We start from the raw sequence: 17333 nt of genomic DNA on the forward strand, positions 1-17333 counted from the left end.
CTCCATCTCCAAAGCCAGTAATAGAGACTCTCCCTTGTGTTGAATCCCTCTCATACCTTAAATCTCTTTTGTAGGAAAAGCCCCATCTCTTTTAAGGGTTTACTTGATTAGGTCAAGCCCACTGAGGCTCTGTTTAAGGTCAACTATTGCACATAATATAAACCAATTAAGGGAGTAATATCCCATCAAATTCACAGATCAAGGGGAGGGGATTTTATAAGGACACGAGCCACTGGGCATATGGTAGAATTCTGCTTACCTCAAAGGGGTAAAGTCAGGCTTGAAGCAATATATATTGGATTCCAAGGCCTGTGCTCTTTTTACTAGGCCAGTTTGCACGGAAAGACAAAGATCCTTGTTTCTTCCAACAGGCATCATGCTCAGAGAGCAGTTCAGGGCCCTAAATGTTGCTGCAGGCTATGTGTATTATTTGACCTGCTGGATCTTCTGGTTGGTGTGGGGCAGCCTCTGTGTCCACAGCTCCTGCGGCTCTTGCCAGATCTCCTCCTTCAACTTCTCTAAGTGCGGAGTGCATTCCCTGGCAAAGTTTCTTCCACGTGGCTCCTGCACTGTTAGTTAGAGACAGGTGCTGGTTTCAGTTTGTCTTTGTATGCTCCAGGTTTTCCTCACAGGTTCCTGTTCATCTTCAGGGTCTGGTTTTTCCTGACTTATGTGCTGCTTTCCCCTCTCATCTGCCAGGTCTGCTGACCCACAGTGATTTCAGACTGACCACCAGACCCAGGTAACTGCTTTCATTTCTTTCTTTACCAGCTCCCATTTTTGTGGTCTCTGGCTAGTGACTTTTCTCTGATCCTTCATCCTTCCCTTTCTAGGCTTTTACTTTCATAACTTTTCTGACAGTTGTGTAAGGTTTAATCTCTACAGAGTCGCCAGTCACTGGGTGACTTGACCCTTGATTGACCCCTATCTAATAGAACATCTCTAAGCCTTTGTATAAGCTGTTTCCTCCATCTGGAAAGCTTTATTCCCCTTTCTTTGTTGTTTCAATTCATTCTTTGGGGATGAGCTCAAATATCACCTCTTTTCTTAGTGTGTCCCTGATCATTTTGTGCCCGAACACTGTTGCTCCTTCCTCTGAGATGCCAGGGGACTCTGACCACCTCTCTGTTAGGAACTCTGCTGTTTTATGATAGCTTTGTTAGTGTCACTCTCTCTCTGGAGTGGAACACAACATTAGGCTCATGAAAAGAACCTAAAATCTGTAGGACGAAGAGTAATAGTGTTAGTCCCAGCATTTTGGAGTAAAGAAGGATGCATACACAGATTTACAGACTTTTATTATTTTTATTTTATTTTTTATAATTTTGACTTTTACTAAATAAATACAGTATGTAAATATCATCATACTTATGATACGGAGGTGAAGAAGAATGTACTGGCCCAGGAAACAGCCTGGGTGAAGGGCCTGTGGTGGGAGGGAGCATGCAGCGTCTGGGTGGCTGTGAGGTCAGTGTGGTTGCAGTAGAAAGAGCAGGCGTGAGAGGCAGACTGGCATGGCCCGGTGGGGCCAGAACGAGCAGAGCTTGGAAAGAACATTCTGGCTGTGGAGAGTGGAGTGAGGGGGCCAAAGAGTGGGTTGTGGTGTAGATAGACCAGTGAGGAACTTGCAGTACTCTTCACCCAGAAGAGGATGGGGCCATGGTGGAAATGGAAGAGATGAAGTACAGTGACTGGATTCAAGAGATATTTAGGAGAAAAATCTCAGGAGTTGGTGATGGATTGGATGCAGGCGTGGAGGGGACAACAGTTTCATGAAATCCTCTTGTGAGTGAATCAGGTGGCTCTAAAACATCAAACAGTGTAACAGAATGTGGCAGACATGGTTGCATAGCCTAAACTAAACTACACATAACTTTTCCTTTGAAGAAGATGCCTGGAAAAGAATGAATAGGACATGTAAAGACACTGAGTTTTCTGATATAACTACAAAATTAATTTTATTTATTTTTATTTTTTATTTTTTTACAAAATTAATTTAAAAAGCAAATTAAATCTTAGCTTCAAAGTATGCAAAACACCAGTTTAAAAAGTCCCATGTGAATTAAAATCATTTATTGTTATCAGAATTATTGAGATTTTTATCTAATGATAGTTTATATGAGGGGGAAAAATGAATTGAAGTGAGACTTCTGAAACTACTTGATTTAAATAGAATCCACCTTAATTGAAACTCAGTGTGCAAAATGATAAAGAGATGGTTTGCTCAGAATCAGTCATGACGTAATAGAAGAGGTGTGTTTGAGGACAATGTATTTTAAAAAGAGAACTTACTTTATACAAGACATAGGGATATTATGAATTTTGATTCCCTTAACAGAACATACACTGAGTGGCCAAATTATTATGACCGGCCAGATTATTATGACCACCCCATCAGTACAATGAAGTGAATTAGTTATTTTAAAACCTTGAGAGTATTTGCTTAGGAAGTTTTCAATATTCAGTATTTTTGGAAGTGTCAATGAAGTACTGATGGGGTGGTCATAATAATCTGGCTGGTCATAATAATCTGGCCACTCAGTGTATATTGATTTAGTTATGACTTTATTCATCTGATAGAACTGCATTTGACATGAAGTAATTCTAACACTGGACCAAGAGATATACTCAAAGTACAAAATATACAGTAATTTTCTTTATAAAATAATTCACAACAGCTTTGAAAATAACAAGAGGGGACATCTATAATACTGTCAACAACAGTGTTATATATATATATATATATATATATATTTAACCAGGCCAGTGTGGCTCAGTGGTTGAGTGTTGACCTATGAACCAGGAGATCATGGTTTGATTCCTGGTCAGGGCACATGCCTGGGTTTCGGGCTCAATTCCCAGTGTGGGGCATGCAGAAAACAGCCGATCAATGATTGTTATCATTGATGCTTCTATCTCTCTATCCCTCTCCCTTTCTCTCTGAAATCAATAAAAATATATTAAAAAATAAAACCCCACAAAAACAACAGCAAAAAACCACATCAGTCTTCCTTCCCACCATGTACATTTTGTCTGTACTATTATCTGTCACTTGATCAAGGAAGCAGTTAAATACTTGAAGATTATCTGAAAGTGAAAATGCTTTCTTCAATTAATCTTGCTCAGTAATCTGATTGTAGGAGAACATTTTGTGTCGTACAGTTATTTGTGTGCTAGAAACTTCTGACCTGGGTTATTTAATATTCACAACAACTGCTGAAATAGTTTGTGTGCTTGAAAAAGCAGAGAGTAAAATCTATTACAATTTTATAATTAACTCTCAGTTCTTGTGTAGTGTTCTCTTTGTTCAAATAGTGTCATTAAAAAAAATCAGAGATTCTTATAAAAGCAACTCTGATTTTCCTAATTATTTTAAAATCTTACTATAATTCATTAACATGTTATACCATCATTAATTCAATTCATCCAGACTTAGAATATTTTGCATTGCTATGTCTATCTTAACTGTAATCAAATTCCTTTGACCAAAGGATTTCCCCCCATTTATTTACTAGGCCTTACTTTTTCTTAGTCCAAGTGTCTTCTATTTTGAAGATATGTTTTTCATTGTCTCAAGAATATTAAATATGCGTGGTAGAGCTCAATTTTTAAGGCCAGTATAGTATGACATAGCAGTATAGTGGAAAGAGCTTGGTATTGGTGTTGAAGTTTGACAGACTTGGGTATGAATCCCAACCCCACTATTTACTTAGCTAGATCATCCTTGATTAGTTACATAAATTTTTGAATCTTACTTTTCTCATCTGTACTATGGAGATAATAACCTCTTCTTCATAGGGTTGACAAGATTAAATGAGATGATGTATGTAAAGCATAGCATAGTGCCTATCACCTAACTCAGTCAAATCCCTGTGTTTCAGGCCTGGAGTGGACCATGAACCTCTACTCTAGAGCACTCATCACAGTTGCACAGTGACGTTACTGTCTCTAACCCCAACTAGGCTGTAAGCCCATGAGACAGGGACCATACCTGCATTTGTCTACCTTCCTATGCCAGGCACTTAGCCCCTCTGATTTTTGTGGGAGCTCTTATTATCCTTATTTTAAATTATTTTCATTGACTTGTAGCAGAAATGATTTGAACAGCTCCAGGGACCTGAAATAATTCGTATGTAACTTCCATAGGATGTAGCACAGAGTAGGATAAGATTTACCTATGGATTATAAAAATTTCTGATTTTATGGGAGGGAGAAATGGCGGTGGAAATTCCAGTGGACTTGCTGTGTTTGGGAACATTTCTGAAACTTGGCTAAGTATTCCAGCTGGAAATCTCCTCACCAAAGATTTTCTGTTGCTGGTTGAGGGGGTCAAAATTGGTTTATTCCATTCACCTTGTCTGGCAGCATCCAGCTGCACAGATGTAGTGTGATGATCCTCCCATTGTTGATCTACAAGACAATAGATTATCTGTGGGATCCCAGGAGACCAGTCATTTGTTCAGTCCTGTTATTGTCATTCTATTTGTCTCTTTTTCTTTAAAATGCACTCTCGGGAGACCCGTGTCTGTGATTGTCTGGGGAAAGATGCCACTGAGAGTAATGCTGGAGAGATTAGAAGTATTTACCATTTCTCTCTGCAGCCAAGGTTTGTCGGGTTGATTTCCTAGTGAGAATTCACTTGAGAATAAACAGCAACACCAACTTGGTTTTACGTTATGATCTCAGAATATCTGTGTTCCAAAATTATCTCAAGTATTGCAATTCTGGGGAAGTGAGGATTTTACATAGGAAATATTTTATTTTTTACTATAGTTTATTCCCACAGTTCCTACTGTTTCCCATTTCTCCAGTTCATAGACATAACTAAGTCAGTAAAAATCTGGAAGTTATTTGCAATGAAGTAGACACTACTCACTGGTGGAATTAGTTAAATCTGTGAATGTCATTTAAAAATTGTCAGGGGATTTAAAAATTACCATTTGAGTCTATTTCTCTTTTCTGATTGTTACACAGAGAACTCTGTTACCTGGCTTGTCGGTTAAGCTGCTGTGTTTTGGGGTGATTTGTTATGCAGCAATAGGTAACTACTAGTATAACAGTGGATCTATAGCACCTGGTTAATGATGGGCCGCTGGGGTCCTATAGAAGCATTTAGTCTCAGCTGAGCCCAGGAGCAAGCTTAGGAATTGTTTCTTAAAAGGTGAGTAGGTATCAGGAGAGGACCCCAGGGTTCTTTGCTGTGATCCTTTCATTAGTGCTTGCCATGTCTTTATTTACTATAGCCACTTGGAGTTCTCCTGGATTTACTACAGGTCATGAGCAGGGAATGGAAGGTAAGAGAGCATGAAAGCTTGGACTTCCTACAGAGACTCCTTTTTATTAAACTACTAGTGGCCCAGTGCATGAAATTCATGCACGGGGTAGGGGGTGTCCCTCAGCCCGGCCTGCACCCTGTCCAATCTGGGACCCCTTGGGGGATGTCTGACTGGACATCCGATGGATCTGGTCTAAATGAGCAGTTAGATATCCCTCTCGCAACCTGGGACTGCTGGCTCCTAACCGCTCACCTGCCTGCCTGCATGATCGCCCCTAACTACTCTGCCTGTTGACCTGCTCGCCCCCAACTGTCCCCCCCGCTGGCCTTCTTGCCCCTAACTGCCCCCCCTTGCCCGCCTGATTGCCCCCAACTGCCCCCCCCCCACCAACCTGATTGCTCCCAACTGCTCCCCTGCTGGCCTGCTCACCCCCAACAGTCTGCCCCCCCCGCTGGCCAGCTCACCCCCAACTGACCCCCCCACCAGCCAGCTCTCCCCCAACTGTCCCTTCCCTGCTGGCCTGATCACCCCTAACCGCCTCTGCCTTGGCCCTGCCACCATGGCTTTGTCCAGAAGGACGTCCGGAAGGTCTCCCAGAAGGTCTTCTGGTCTAATTAGCATGTTACCCTTTTATTGGTATAGATAGTCACCATACCACACAATACAGCCTCAGGACTTACTTATCTTATAACTAGCATAATGCTCTCTAGGTCCATTCATGATGTTGCAAATGGTAGGATTTCCTTTTTTATGGCTAAATAATATTCCATTATGCTATATATACATGGTGGGGCAAAGTAGGTTTACAGTTGTTCATATGGAAAAGAACACAAGAATCCAATCTAATAAAGAGGGAATATGCAAATTGACCATCATGCTGTCACAAATGGCTGTGCCCACAGTGGAGGCAGGGTTTCCATAACACAAGATGGCTGCACCCACAGCGGAGGCTGAGTTCCTGTAACGAGCCTTAATGACCAGTCAGCAGGGACCTGCGGCTGTGTGGGCGCTGGGCTGGGGCAGGGGACCTGAGGCTTCGCCCCTGCCCAGTGGGGCTGGATGGGGGACCTCAAGGTGCGCCCCCTGCCATGGTGCTTGGCCAGGAGACCTGAGGCTGCGCCCCTCCCCCCCACCTGGCAGGACTTGATGGGGGACCTGAGGCTGTGCCCTCCTCCCCTGCCCAGCGGGGCTTGATGGGGGACCTCAGGCTGCACCGCCCGCCCTGATGCTGGGCTGAGGGACCTCGGTCACGTCCCCCACCCAGTGTGCACTGGGGGACCTGAGGCTGCGCCCCCCGCGCCCCCACCTGGTGGGGCTTGACAGGGGGCCTGAGGCTGCGCCCCCACCTGGTGCTGGGCCAGGGGATCTGAGGCTGTGCCCCCCCGCCTGGCAGGGCTTGACAAGGGTGGGGCCGGCTGTGTCTGGATCTTGCCCAATGGGGGTGGGGCTGGCTGGGTCTGGGTCTTGCACAATTTTGAGGCACTGTGGTGGGCGAGGACTTGACTCTGGGTCTCGTGGGGTCATACCTCAGACTCTGACAGGAGGAAGATTTTCGTATACATTTTACTAATTTTCTTTCATCTCTGACACTTCTATTATGGAGAAGGGGTAAATAGCAACATTAAAATATTTCCTGTAATTAATCCCCTTTTATTTTATTTTATTTTTTTAAAATAAATCTTTATTGTTCAGATTATTACAGTTGTTCCCCTTTTTTCTCCCCATAGCTCCCCTCCACCCAGTTCCCACCCCACCCTCTGCCCTTACCCTCCCCTCCCCCCACTGTCCTCATCCATAGGTGTACGCCCTTTGTTGCCAGGTCATACACATGAAAAATGTAGCTATTTCCATCTGTGACGTGTCCCTGTGTTCGGCCTCACAGGGATTGTCTCAGCCTCACAGGGACCGTCTTAGCCTCCCAGGGACCATCTCGGCCTCACAGGGACCATCTTGGACTCCCAGGGACCGTCTCGGCCTCACAGGGGCCATTGCAGCCTCACAGGGACCGTCTCAGCCTCACAGGAATCGTCTCAGCCTCACAGGAACCGTCTCAGCCTCCCATGGGCCGTCTCAGCCTCGCAGGGGCTGTCTCAGCCTCGCAGGGGCTGGCACAGCCTCGCAGGGGCTGGCGCAACCTCGCAGAGGGCGCCGCATCCCAAGTTGGGGGTGAAGGTTCAAGACAGAAGCTCCTCTCGCTGTCTCTCCTGCTGCTCCCTTGTGTATCACAGATGCTGGAAGTTTCTGAGAGCAGTCTGCAGGTGTTGGACATCATACTTTAACTGGTCAACATGAAGTTTGGCATTCTGTCTTTTGTTGGGCAGCTCCTTGCTGGACAAAATCTCCAGGCGCTCTTGCTGGCTGAATATCTGGTATGCTTGCTTGGATTTCTTTTCTACTAAGTGCACAGACTGCTTGTCTGCCGTCTCCCGGTGTCCCATGTGAGACTGGATCTGGTGGACCTGTTTGTGCGTTTGCTGGTACAGTGGTTCCATGTTGCTGGCCCAGCCGGGTCTGGTTCTGGCTTCCTCTGAACCTGATTCTGCTTCTTGAGTGTGTCCCTTATGGGTGCAAGGATTTGAAATCTGCAGTTTGTTGGGTTAAGCTCTGTTCTTGGTGCCTCTGCATATCCTACTCAGTCTCAATGCTCTTCTTTCTTTTCTTCCAGTTGTAGAACTTCCACTGGGCCAGCTTTCCCATGGTTCTGAATGATAGCTGTTTTGTCTTATAGTTGGTATTTTCAATGTTGTTGTGGGAGGCAGCATGCACAGGTTTGTACCTTACGCTGCCATCTTGGTTCTCTAAGCCCCTTTTAATGTGCACGAATTTCATGCACTGGGCCACTAGTTAATAAATAATAATACAAGAATAAACCCCATGTTTCATGCACTCACAACTATAAATCTATTTTTGCCCCCTCTTCCCCCATGTGTGTATATATATATATATATATATATATATATATATATATAACATTTCTTTATCCATTCATCCACTGATGGACACCATCTCTTGGCTGTTGTAAATAATGCTGCAGTGAACATGGGGGTGGATATATCTTTTCAGTTGAGTGTTTTTCTTTTCTTTGGATAAACATCCAAAAGTGACATTGCTGGATCATATGGTTGTTCTGGTTTTAATTCTTTGAGGAGCCTCCATCCTGGTTTCCATAGTGGCTGCAGCAGAGACTTTTTTGCTCAGGGCCCCCTCAAAACTAGTGAAAACCCAAATGTACTATCAGTTCCCCCAACCCCATCAATACTGAATTGCTCTCCAGGGCTTATATATACTCCCACTAGCAGTTTATGAGAATCCCCATTCCTTCACATCCTTTACCACCCTTGTTATTGCCAGGCCTTTTAATGTTTACCAATCTGTTTGGTGTAAAATAAAATCTCACTGTGGTGTTAATGCATTTTGCTAGTTACTAATGAGGTAGAACAACTTTTTACATATTTATAATTTTTGTTTCCTCTCTTTTGAGGTGGAATTCATTTCCTTGTGGTTATATGTCTGAGGTCCTCATTATGTTTCTAGCTGTCAGCCAAGAACCACTCAGCTTCTAGTGACACCCTCATTTCCTTGCCATGTGGTCCTCTCACAGGCCCTCCTCACACTAGGGTGTTTGCTTCTTCAAGGCCAATAGAGGAATCTACTTCACTTCCAATCTCTCCCTACAGGGAAGACCTTCTAAAGGCCAGCTCACCCAGGATAATCTCCCTCTTGATTAACGCAAAGTCAACTGAATAGGTCTCTTAATCCCATCTTCACATTTTCTCCACTTGCCATGTAAGATAACCTAACACAGTTGTAAAATCTCTCGTCATTCTCACAAATGCTATCCCACTCAAGGGGAGGGGAGTCTAGAGGGCAGACACAAGTTGGGTGGTGGGGAACACTGCAGGGCTCTCAGGGCTGTGGTTCTCTCTGCTAACTTCTGCGTCTCTCTTGGAGTCTGGGGCAAGCGAATTTCAGACCCTCTGCTGTGTCTCTCAGGGACCGAGAGGAAACTCAGGGCTCTTTCCAGCCCTGCCAAGCAGTCCACCATTCCTTTCTGTGGCTGAGGGCCAACAGGGCTGTGGGCTTCTCACTGAGGTCTGTCTGGGATTCCTAAGCTTAAAGGGAGAACCACCTCCCTTTCATCCTGCAAGTCCCTGGCTGGAGTGGACAAAGAACAAGACCCTCAAATCATTTCTAATTCTATTGCTTTTTCTCCACATTCTTGTTTCCCCCTCCAATCCACAAAGATTTTATTTGCCCTCTCCATTGGGGGCTAGGGGAGGGATGGAAGAGATGGCTGGTTAAGTAGTCTTCCAAATCTATTGCTTATGTAAGGGTCTCAGCCCTGGAAGCTTAAAGGCTAAACATTAACTTCTTTTGTTCCTATTTGCATTTCAAATATGGTTTAGATTTTCTGGGGGCAGCAGAGGCCAGGATTAGTTTAAAGAAGTGGTGGGAGCCACAGGGTAAACAAAGGGATTGCAGGCTATCTCATGACTCCCCTCCCCCTGTTATATATGGGTTAATATTTCATATACAACCTGCCACAATAATTTCCAAAAACAGTTTAGTTTCCTGAATCATCCTGAGAATTGGATTAGTTTCCTGTTAATTTTTATACCTCACCTACTAAATTCTTTGTCTATGAACATTTCACCCCCTCCCCTGAGGGGGTGGAAACCCCACAGAAGGACAAATTGAAGCAGTTCTAGAAATTAACAAAATGTTAATTAAGTTTCCCCTGGCTCAGGGGGGAAAGCTGAACTTGGCAGTGTTTCTGATAAAATAAAGGACTTGTGCTTATACTAATTAGGAGTGTTACTCAAGTGAAATTAGTGGAAGTCACTATAAACCCCAAAGCTTAGTACTGTAAATACAAAGAGTGGTTCTGGGCTGGGATAAAAGTAAATGGGTAAAAGGATGTGTCCAAAAAGCAGTTAGCATTTCTTACCAGAACAGTTATGTTAGGAAAATTTTACACTCAGCTGCTAACCACCTTTCCCTCCATCCCCAACCTCAATACACAGGCTTGATTGTCATGTAAACAGTCTGCTAATCTTGCGGCATTAATGCAACTCATGGAAAAATCTCTAAGGAAAACACAGTGACCTTGATTGGCCTGCTTCCTCAAAGCCAGATGGGGACACTGTCAGGCTGCTAACTCACCAGGCAGAGCTTCCGGGGTATTGCTTGTCTTCCCTTCGCATTTTCTGTCTTCCTGACTACCTTCTTCACGCTCTTTCAACCCATTTCCAAAGGCATAGGTTTATCCCAGATCTCATTTCCATGGAGCTAATTTCAGAATGCTCATTTCCTTCTGATTTTTGAACTATTTTTTCTTTTGAATTGATCTTTGCTTTACATGGTCAGTATTACCATTTTGGTGAGGAGTTGATTTTTATCTTTGCATCCCCAGCATCTAATCTGAACACCTGGAACATAACAGCTGCTCATATTGTTGATAATGTGAACACCTGTCTATCTTCCCACTAAGCAGTGACCACTTTGAAGGTAAGGACTTGATTGATCCATTTTTGAATCCCTAGGATCTGACACACTGCTGGGCGCATAGTCGATTCTCAAGCAAATTTTACTGGATAAATAAATAGTAGCCAGAGACTTACTGATATATCTCAGCATACTGTAAAAGAATAATAAGCTCTGATGTTCTAATTTTAGAATATATTACCATAGAAGTACATACGCAAAGGTTGCCGAGTGGGTCTTCGAACAATGACTGGGAAATTGAACAGAAGAGGAATGCAATGAGGAATAATTTTTAAGAGAATACAGGTGAATGTTCTCTCTATGCAATCTTTACAAATTCAAGCACATTTCTGATTTGAAGCAGAGAACAAATCCATCCTTTCTTTTCTTAAGGTGAAATACAAACTTTAAATGCTCTCTTGAAAATCATTATGAAATCCTTTCAACCAAATGACCAGAGGGAGATGAAATCTCAGCTGACGTCTGAGTCAGGCAGCTGGAATAATTTTCATTAGCAGTACTGCTTGTGCCTCTGTTGACTTGCTAACTACCTCAGAGTGCATCCCATTTACTCCAGAGTGGATGAACTTAATTTGCTTCAGCCAAAAATGAACAAAGCAATGATGAACAGAGCCTGTTTCTCAGTGGGAGGCTCAGGTTTGAAAATAAGATGAGATGATGATCTTATTTTTTTTCCTGTTTCCCTCAAAATTTTCCAACTTCCTTATTTTCCTCCGCTTTGGCCCATAGCTTCCTATACATTTTAATTACCTGAATATAGTCATTTTCCCTGCCATGTTAACCTTACAGAGTCTAATGTTTTCTGATATAACTTAGGATGTAATTAGTTTGATTCCACATATGCCATATTTTTCTTCTTCTCAATGCAGACTTTCATATTGATAACACATATCCAAATTTGAAAAGTATCTCAGTTTCTTTGAGGTAGTGTTATGCACTGGGAAGACCATAGGTTTTGGAAGCAGACATACCTGTTTCAGACTCCCGACTATTACTTAACCCAAAGTGTGTGACCTTGAGAAATATCTCCTGATTAGCAACATCTGGAAAAAAAGAGAAAACTACGTCATAGGGATTGCTTGAGATTTAAATAAGTTAAAAAAGCCTCCTTAATAAAGGACAATTATCTTTTTTTCCAAGAAAATATTTTAACTAACATTGAAGTTTATCATTGATTCTCTAATTTTACTTTTAAGGAGCCTAGTTAATGACTGGTCAGCATCAGTAAGTGCAGGAATATTTAGCAATAAGGAATTAAGATTTTGTGAAATTTAAAATTAATATTTTGGTGATACAACTCTATCATCTGTAAATTACCTTAAGAGTAGTTAAAAAGAAAATGACAATTGATATTTAATACAACATTTTATTTTATTTTTTTTTGAGCAAAGTGTAATTGAACAGGAGTTGATTAACTTGTCAAAGATCACACAGACGGTAAATCTGTCTTTTCTATTCATGGATTTCCGAGCCAGGGCTAATACACTGCGGCCAGTGGTTTCTCACTTCTGTCTTCTATCTGTTGGAACAGTTTCTGTCCTACTTCACAATCTCACTATTTTTTTACTGGGATTAGATCAAGAGCATCCTACTTGGCACCTCTGTCTCAAAGTTGCCCTTTTTTCCAACCCACCTTCCTTGTTGGTCAGATTACTCAGATGATTACATTCTTCTGCTGAAATACCTCTACTGACTCTCCAGGGTCTACCAGGGGTGGGCAAACTTTTTGACTCAAGGGCCACAATGGGTTCTTAAACTGGACCGGAGGGCCGGAACAAAAGCATGGATGGAGTGTTTGTGTGAACTAATATAAATTCAAAGTAAACATCATTACATAAAAGGGTACGGTCTTTTTTTTTTTTTTTAGTTTTATTCATTTCAAACGGGCTGGATCTGGCCCGTAGTTTGCCCACGGCTGGTCTACTAAGTCAATTCCAAACTCCTTAGCCTGGCACTCAGTGTCTTTCATAATATGGCCTCAGGTTCATACATTTACTTGATGAGTATTTTTGAATGCTTACTATAGGCCAGGTCTAGGTGCTTGGAATATAACAGAGAATTAAACATAATCTCTGTCTTCACTGAATTTATATTCTAGTTCAGTGGTTCTCAAAGTGTAGTCATGGGACCCTGAGGGGTTCTGAGAGCCTCTCAGGTGGTCTACAAAGTGAAAATTGTTTTCGTAATAATAGTAAGATGTTACTTTTCGTTATTTTCACTCTCATTTTTTCTTTTTTTTAATTTTTATTTTTAGAGAGAAACATCATTTTTTTCTGTTCCACTTATTTATGTATTCATTGGTTGATTCTTATATGTGCCCTGACTGGGGATTCAACTCACAACCTTGGTGTATCGGGATGATGCTCTAACCAACTGAGCTATCTGGCCAGGGCCTCATTTTCCAATGTATGTACAGTGAAGTCTTCCAGAGGCTACCTAATATGTGATATCAGAACTGATAAGTGTGGAAGCCAATGTGGGAATCCAGGTGTCTTCTATTAGCAGCCCAGGAACACGACATGTTTTATAGCCAGGTGGAAACACTTTACACTGTAATCAGCATAATGCATAACTCTAAATTTGTATAAAGCATTAAATTATGAATGTCACAAGATTAAAATATTATTATTATTTGTCCTTCTCCCCATTTTCATGTTTCAAAATTCAATTCTTATTTTAGGGCCAACCTCAAATGTCACCTGAGCCACGATTCTTTCCCTAATTTTCTCCTAAGAGAAGTGACACCTTTTCAAAAAAATTGTTCCCATCCTCAATGATAATATTTTAATCTTGTGACATTCATAATTTAATGCTTTGCACAAATTTGTAGTTATGCATATACCACTCATATTCTTCTCAAGTTTATGAAACTTCTTAGAGTTGAGGACTGTTTCTTATTATACAAACCTGTGTATCAATGAGACTTAGGTTCAGCAATAACAGAAAACCTCCAAATAATAGTGGTTTCATCAAGATAGAAGTGGTTGTCTCTCATGTAAGTCAGAAGGTCAGCAGTTGAGGGCTGAAATTTTGACTCACTCTAAAAGTCTTTAGGGCTGTAGTCTCCTTTGGGCTCACTGCTCCTTGGTCCCAAGAATGTGGTCTTCAGCCTCTAGGTGGCAGCATCTTTGTTGCAGGAGGAAAAAAGGAGAGAGAAAGATAGGGGCCAAGGAGAGGCACCAACTCCCACTTAGGGAAGGTTCCTGGAAATTGCTAAGGCAATTCTTCTATTTATACCCCAACTGGTAGAACTTAGCCACATGGGCATACCTAAACTGCAAGGGAATCTGGGAAATGTAGTCTTTATTTTTCACGATCTTGTGCTCAGGGGAGAATAGATACTGGGGGCTAACTTTTAGTGTCTATTATACTCCCCAAAGTGTCTACTACAGGCTTTAATTCCAGATAAAGGCTTAAAATGAACTTTAGCAGGTAAGTAACATTGAGCTTTAATCTCAGAATTACTTGTTGGATAATGAATGCCAGGACACTTTTATTTATAACTAGAGGCCCAGTGCACAGAATTTGTCCACTGGTGGAGGTCGTAGCCTGTGGGGATTGGCCCGCTGTGGGAGTGCCGCTCATCCCGGTCAGCCGAGTGGCTGTGAACCCACCCTCTGAGCGGCTGCTCCCTGGTCCAGCATCTTCCGTGGAGCCGGAGCACTCGCCTCTCCAGGTGACCTGTTTGGGGCCAGGTCCAGGGACAATAGCACTGAGAGGCGGTGGAGTAGGCCTCAGTCCCGTGGTGACCAGAAACCTGCCTCCCAGCCTCCAGGGTCAGCTCTGTGAGCCCAGCGGTGGTGGCGCTGCAAGGCCTGTGGGTGTCCGGAGGAGGTGGCAGGGAGTGAGGAGGAGGAGCCTGGGGCGAGGAGGCGACAACCACAGTCCAGGTTCCTGCCTGTCGGCTGGGGTTTGCAGCGGGAGCAGCTGCTCATCTCAGTCAGCTGAGTGGCACTCCCACTGTGGTAGCACACTGACCACCAGGGGGCAGCTCCTGTGTTGAGCGTCTGCCCCCGGTGTCAGTGTGCGTCATAGCAACTGGTCGACTGGTCATTCTGGTCATTCCGCCGTTCAGTAGCTGGGCTTTTATTATATAGGATAAATTTTTTTTAAGGGAGGTATTAGATACAATTAAGGAATTCTATAATCTATCTTTTCAAACTCAATTATTGTAGGGTTCACCAGTTGATCAATTGCTGCAATTAGCCTTTTTTATTAGACCTCCCACCTTACTATTTTCACTATTTCCCTTTCTCTTGCTTCCCCTTCTCAATAGTGATAAAGACGTCACTTGACCCTTTCATGCCATGTGTTCCAAGTTTCCCTGTGTCATATGATGCCCTTGTCTTCAGGTCCATCCTATATAGACCCATCACAGTGAAAAATCACTGTCAGAAGAAACCCATGGTGGTTTGCTCAAGTTATTAGATTAGTCTGCATATTTGTCCCGAATAAAAGGAGGTAGAAGAACATTTGTAATTTCAAGGTACTAAAAGTATTGGGGCATTAAACCTGTGCTGCATGTTTGCCTTCCAATGTCTTCTCATTGCATGCAAATCTTAGTAAATGATAAAGCCCATCTTTAAATTTTGAGTCTGACTCTGAATTTCCACAAAATGTTTTATTGGGATCTGCAGAGGCATCCTCAGATCCACCTCTGCCCCCTCCTCCACACTTTTCCTTCCATAATGTCTACTTCTGGTTCTTAGAGGTTTCAGGAAACAGTCATTCCTCCACAAAAGAAAGTCTGGGGTTTTACACAACTGAATTTACATTTAGAATAGCCCATCTGGTCATACTAAGTAGTCCACAAGCCACAAAATAGAAAAACTTGCAGTTTTAGGATGTTGGGAATTATCCCAGAGGTCAGTTCTTTGAAAAGATCCTATGTAATAAAAGCCCAGCGACCATAATGGCAGAATGACCAGAATGATTCCTCGACCAGTCACTATGAGGTGCACTGACCACCTCTGGGTCCCTTTTCCCTGGATGGCAGGCTCTGATCACCTGATGGCGAATGCGGACCTGGGGGTGGGTGGCGGGGGATGCAGGCAGTGCCAAGCCAAGGCCCCCCACCCCGTCAGTTGCTCCACACACAGAGGGCGACCTGTGTCGAGGATGGGGCCATGAGCGGGCGGGACCGGCTGACCTCTCGGTCCCTCCCCCCTGGCTATCAGGCTCCAATCGCCCAATGGCAAACTGGGAACCTGAGTGGGTGGTGGCAGGGGGTGGGGCCAGTTGCCAGCAGCTGGGGAAGATGGCCTTGGTCGCAGGCTAGGCCTAGGAACCTTACCTGTGCACGAATTTCATGGCCGGGCTTCTAGTTGAAATATAAAGAACTTACTAGAAATGGTATTGCCCTAGCCAGTTTGGCTCAGTGGATAGAGTGTTGGCCTGTGGACTGAAGGGTTCCGGGCTCAATTCCAGTCAAGGGCACATGTCTGAGTTGTGGGCTTGTTCCCCAGTTGGGGGTATGCAAGAGGCAGCTGATCAATGATTCTCTCCCATAATTGATGTTTTATCTCTCCCTCTCCCTTCCTCTTGGAAATCAATAAAAATATATATATAAAAAAGAAATGGTATTACTGTGTTTTTTGTTTAATTTTCATTTGGACATGTCTTATTTTCTTTGGACATACACTTCTTTTTTTGTTGTTGACACTATTACAGATGTCCCCCATTTCCTCTTCCCTTTGTCCCCCTCCACCAAGTCCCCCCAGCCCCTGCCTGGCCTTCAACACATTGTTGTTTGTGTCCATGGGCTATACATATATGCATATATGCTCTTTGGCTAATCTCTTCCAGTCCCCCCTTCCCTTTCTCTCCTCTGAGATCTGTCAGTCTGTTCCATGTATCCATGTCTCTGGTCCTATTTTGTTCACCAGTTTATTTTTTTTCATAAGGAAGATACCACTGTGTTTGAAACAACATTTATAAAGTGAAACAAAATTGCCAATAGCTGATCTATTTTAAGACAGTGATGATGACATGGGGGCATATTTTTCTGTGGCATACATTTTCACAAAAGAAATGAACACTATATAGTACTGTATTCATCATCTATTCATTCATCTCACAAATATTTATTACAGATTAACCACATGCCCAGCACTGTGATAGATACTAGGAAACAGTGGTGAGCAATAGATCCTGTCCTTATGGTATATACAGCCGAGAAGAGGAAGATAGACGAAGAAGTAATAACTGCAAAATATGACTGCGTGTTGGGGGAGCACAGATTGCTATAGGAGTACTCCAGGGGGGCATTAAATCTAGTTACAGTCTTTATGGAGCTCTCGAATTACAAATACCTCATCTGAGCCTCACAAATACCTCTGTAATAAGTAGTGTAGGGATTATTCTTCTCATTTACAGCTGAGGAATTAGTCTCAGAGAGATTAGCAAGATCCAAGGTCCCATAGACCCAGATATATCCTCTCTGCAAATAAACTCTATGTTTAGAGAATGACAGAAATGACCAACCCCCATGCTCTCATCACTGCTCCTCACAGCAGCCGAGTGCCAGGAAGTGTGAGGTTTGTGGCTGGGCTG

The sequence above is a fragment of the Myotis yumanensis genome, unplaced genomic scaffold, assembly GCF_028538775.1.
Source record: "Myotis yumanensis isolate MYYU_CA2020_CCGP unplaced genomic scaffold, mMyoYum1.0.hap1 SCAF_2, whole genome shotgun sequence".
NCBI lineage: Eukaryota > Metazoa > Chordata > Mammalia > Chiroptera > Vespertilionidae > Myotis > Myotis yumanensis.